We start from the raw sequence: 5,480 nt of genomic DNA, 5'->3' as shown, positions 1-5,480 counted from the left end.
TGTTAGTGGAAAAGCATGCACGTCGTAGTGGTGGTTCCTTTCCTACAAACATTGGGAGTGGAGGGTCTAATGGTATAACTGTTGACAGAAGTAGTGGTGTGGGAGTGAATACGAGTGTCGGTCAACGCAGCAATGGCAGTATAAGATGTTTCAACTGTGGAGAGTTGGTCATAGGCAGTCAGAGTGTAAAAAGGCTATAGGAAAGAAAGCATTGTTTGTCGAGAATGATGATTATAAAGAAGGCAAAGCAAAGTTTATAGGAGACCTGATGTATGATGAGGTGGAAGGAGATGTCGGAACAACATTGGTAGTTTGGCACTCCTGTTTGATACTAAAATCAGTAGTGGACGATGATTGATTGCGGAGTAGTATTTTCGAGATGTGTCATCCTTGGCAAGGTATGTCATTTTGTGATCGATGCAAGAAGTTATGAAAGTATTGTGTCTGCTGAAGCTATGCAGAAATTAAATATTCATACTGAAAATCATCCTAAACCCTATAAATTGGCGTGGCTTAAGAAAGGTGGAGAGGTATCATTGTCTAAGAGGGCTCTTGTTTCATTTTCTATTGGTCTAAAATATAAAGATGTTGTTTGGTGTGATGTTGTAGCAATTGTCACCTCTTGCTAGGCAGACCTTGGTAATATGATAGCGGCATGCATCGTGATGGACGAACCAATATTTATAGTTCTATGTTTGAGGGAGTTAAAATTGTGTTGCTACCTTGCAGCAGACGGTGGAACAACCTAAACCTGCAGGTGAAGTTTCGACTTTATTGTCTCTGGCTAAATTTGATGAGTTGTAGGAAGCAAAAAGGGTATGTTGATGGGAACGAAGGTGGCCAAATCTAACACTATTCTAGATTCCGTGACTCTACTGATTGTCGAATTTAGTGATATTTTTCTCGGAGAGTTACTAGGCGAATTGCGTCCATTACGTGATATGCAGCATCATATTGATTTGGAGCCTGGAGCGTCACTACCGAACATATCGCATTACAGGATGAGCCCCCGTGAGCATGAGGAGTTACAACAATAGGTTGAAGAATTGTTGGTTAAGGGTCATATAAGAAAGAGCATGAGTTTTTAAGTTGTGTCTGCTCTTTTGATATCAAAGAAGGATGGTTCTTGGTGTTTGCATGTGGACAACAAGATCATCAATAAAATTGTTGTGAGGTACCACTTTCTCATTCCTCATTTAGATGATTTGCTTGACTAGATTAGTGGATCAACTGTTTTTACTAAATTGGATTTGAAGAGTGGGTATTATCATATCCATGTTAAACCAAGGGATGAATGGAAGATAGCTTTTAAAACTAGGGAAGGATTGTTTGAATGGCTAGTGATGCCTTTTGAGTTGTCCAATGTCCCTAGGTCTTTCATGCAGGTGATGAATCAGCTATTGTGGTCGTTTATTAGTAGATTTATTGTGGTGTACTTTGATGATATTCTGATATATAGTGCGACCCCTGAAAAAACATCTTCAGCATGTGAGGGAGGTTTTTAGTGTGTTACGCAGGGAAAAAATTTATGTTGTAATGAAGAAGTGTGTATTTATGGTCTCCACAGTGTTGTTTTTGGGATATATAAATTTAAGAGCGGATTTGGAAGTCGACGAAGCTAAAGTACAATCAGTAAAAGAATGGCATACACCGACGACCTTAATAAAAGCAAGGAGTCTTCACGGTCTAGCCTTGTTTTACAAACGTTTCATTGCTTTTTTCAGCAATATCATGGCTCCTATAACGGATTGTATCAAGGGTAGCCAGTTTGAGTGGACTGAGGTGGTAGATTCAGCTTTCTGTCAATCTTAGTGCTCCTAGATTTTTCACAATATTTTGAGTTACACACAGATGCTTCTAAAGTTGGTATTAGCATAGTACTCAAACATAACAACTTGTAGCATTTTTTAGTGAGAAGTTATCTGGAGCAAAACTTAATTACAACACTTAGGATGTTGAGTTTTATGTCGTTGTGCAAGAAATGAGGCATTGGCGTCACTATTTGTTTCACAAGGAATTTATTTTGTACGTTAATCATATTCGTTGAGACATCTACACCAACAAAACAAGGTGTCACCTCGCCATGCGAGGTGGGTTGCTTATTTGGAACAGTTTACTTATGTGGTTAGTCGTAAAATAGGGATTGTTAATCGGGTGGCAGATGTTGGTGCAAGGAGGACTAGGTCTGACCTAAGAGTTTCAATGTTTGATAATACACCTAAGTCTGGTCAATTTGACCAAGGGTTGATCCAAATAAGACATAATGTTTGGATATAAGTGAAGTCTAGTTAGGTTAGTTTGACCAGAAGACTAGCAAAAAGTCCTAGTCGGTTAGATCAAGAAAGGAGAAGTCCTAGTTGAGGCTAGGCAGGGAAAATCCTAGTTGGAGGCTAGGCAGGGTAAGTTCTAGTTAGAGGCTAGGCAGAGGAAGTCCTAATCTAGAGGATTAAGCAACGAAGTCCTAGTTGGAGGCTAGGAGAAGTCCTAACTAGATGTTAGGTAAGGGAAAGTCCAAACTAGATGTTTGGCAGGTGAGAAATCTACCTATGGAAGTGACTAGTCCTAACTGGAGGTTAGGCGAGGAAAATTCCAAACTGGATGTTTGGCAAGTGAGAAGTCTACCTATGGAAGTAACTAGTTCTAACAGGAGGTTAGGTGAGGAAAAGTCCAAACTGGATGTTTGGCAGGTGGTAAATCTACTTATGGAAGTGACTAGTCCTAACGGGGGTTAGGTACGGATAAGCCAGTAGGTTAGACCTACAGGGTAAGACTTAGATAAGTTTAGTAGGTCAGACAGGCTACAGGTGTGCTTAGGTTGCTTGCGTGTTTGTATGTTTATCTTGCAGGAACCAGGAGCTGGAAGCAAGACGAAGGAAGTATAAGGGGAACACACAGAAGCAACCGAACCAAGCCCGGAGTTAACTCAGGTCAAACCCGAGTTGACTAGATCCGAGCACCCGGATGTTATTCTAGGCACCCCTATCAGTTCCAGGCGCCCCTATGGGTTCTAGGCACCTGGATCTAAAAGAATCGACCCAGATAAGACCGAGGAGATCGGATTGGATCGGATCTTATCTAGACACCCGGAAGGGTCTTTATAAGGAACCTCAGCATGAAGCACCAGATATCAACTTCTCTACGACATACTCTCCATCCAGAGGTGTTGGTCAACGCGAACGACATCTTGCTCATGCAACCGGAGAAGTTCCAAGAGGAGTGTGCAGTGCTCAGGACTTCCAAATCGATCCAACGAGAGTTTGTTGATTTTCAAGTCTTACTTTTGTACATTTTCATTTATTATTTGATTGGACTGTAAGACGGATTTCTCTGCTTCCGAACAAGATTCAGAAAGGAGATCACTAGTGGACGGGCGCCTCCCGTATATAGGTCTTGGATGTACTAACCTTAGGGGTTAGGAACCAAGTAAATCTCCATATCCCTACTTATGTTACTAATTCTGTTGCTGAGTTTCTTTGATAGTACGAACGGACGAAAAACGAACATACAAGAAGCACGCACTATTCACCTCCCCCCCCCCCCTCTAGCACACTCCATAGATCCTACAGCAGATGCTTTGAGTCACAGGAACAACTTACTGGTTACTATACGGGTTGAGGTGCTAAGTTTTAACTCTTTTTGTGAGTTGCTTGCTACTAATCCTTATTTTATTGTAATATTGCAAGATGTGCAGGCTGGGAGGAAAATAAATTTTTTATTGCATGATGGATTTCTATTTAAAGGTAATCAATTATGCATTCCAGATTATAATCTTCGCTTATAAATAATCAAGGGATTGCACAGTGAGGGGCATGTTGGTAGGGATAGAACATTGCATTTGGTTTAGACTTCCTACTTTTGGCCTACACTCTGCTAGGAAGTCAAGAAGTATGTATGGTGGTGCAAAGTTTGTCAAGTCTCTAAGGGGGCAGCCACTAATGCAGGATTGTACATGCCTTTACCAATCCCTTCTCGACCTTGGGTTGATATCAATATGCATTTTATGTTGGGTTTGCCACGTACCTAGCAAGGTAGTGATTCCATCTTTGTTATCATTGATATATTTTCTAAGATGATTCATTTTATTTATTGCAAGAAGACTACAGATGTTGTTAATGTAGCACAACTATTCTTTCGAGATATCTACCATCTTCATGGCCTACTAACAACCATTGTTTCAGATTAGACACTCATTTCCTTAATCATTTTTGGCGCAGTTTATGGAATATGGTTAATGCATAGTTGAATTTCAATAGTGCTTATCATCCTCAAACAGACGGGTAGAAGGAGGTTGTGAATAGGTCGCTTGGCAATTTATTTCGTTGTTTAGTAGGAGATCATGTGAAGAGTTGGGATCGGAAGCTGTGTCAAATGGAATTTGCTCACAACCATGTAGTAAACCACAGTACCGTTCAGTCCATTCCAGGTGGTTTATTGGCTCAACCTCATGGTTCGTTGGATTTGTTATTATTGCCAAGGTTACGGTCCATGGTAAAGCAGCTAACTTTGTGAATAGCTTGCAGGATGTCAATAAAGCAATTCATGAACATTTATCAAAAGTGTCAACACTTGGAATTTGATGTTGGAGATTTCGTGGGGACGGTTTTAATTAAGGATCATTTTGTTACTGGGCATTACACCAAGTTGTCAGCCAATAAGATTGGTTCTGTCGAGATTGTTGAGAAGATAAACCCCAATGCCTATCGTTTGAAGCTACTTAGTCATATTTGCACTATTGATATTTTTAATGTGAAGCATTTGATTCCTTTCCACAGTAATTCTTCTGATAATGATGATGTAACCAGCAATTCGAGAGTGGATTTTCTCTACCCTGGGAAGAATGATGTGGAACAACAAAGCAAGCTTTCGGAGGTCATAACTTTTGACTCGGTTTGAACCATGAGATGTACAACCTATCAAATCGAAGCTCGTTCAGAGATCTACAATTGGTTATTGGGTGTAACCTATAACATACCAATTCCAAGCCTAAAAAACATCGTTTAAGGCCTTTTTAGAGGCCTAGAAGAAATTGTCTATTTATTAATTTTTGTCGAGTTATGGTTTTGAGGGTAATTTCGTGTTTACAATGTTAGCGTTTTGGGTATATTTAAACACCTGTTTAGTTGCTTCTGAGGGTAGTATTTGATCAATAAGAATTTTGACCACGTCATTATTTTTCCCCAAACGTCGAGTTTGGTTGCCTTTTCCTTGATATTCTACTGAATCAACAAGGTTTAGAGGATTGTTTTCAGCATTCATGTTCGAATCAACGGAATTAATAGTTACGTTGCGTCAATCACAGACCCAATCACGATTTCAGAGCACCTAATCAAGTAGTCAACGTGCCATGAAATCATCTTCCCTCCTCTAGTAGGCATCTCTCTCCTTTCAATCATTTGTTTTCTCTTTGTGGAGCTCACCTTCATTTCCATGGCGACTCCACCATGCATGGGAATGGGCAGCAATTGATCCTCCGGAGGCAA

This window comes from Curcuma longa, chromosome 17, assembly GCF_044706935.1.
Source record: "Curcuma longa cultivar G26 ecotype Majalengka, Jawa Barat chromosome 17, ITB_CL_G26_1.1, whole genome shotgun sequence".
In the NCBI taxonomy this organism is placed as follows: Eukaryota; Viridiplantae; Streptophyta; class Magnoliopsida; order Zingiberales; family Zingiberaceae; genus Curcuma; species Curcuma longa.
Note: the sequence above shows the minus strand (reverse complement) of the source record.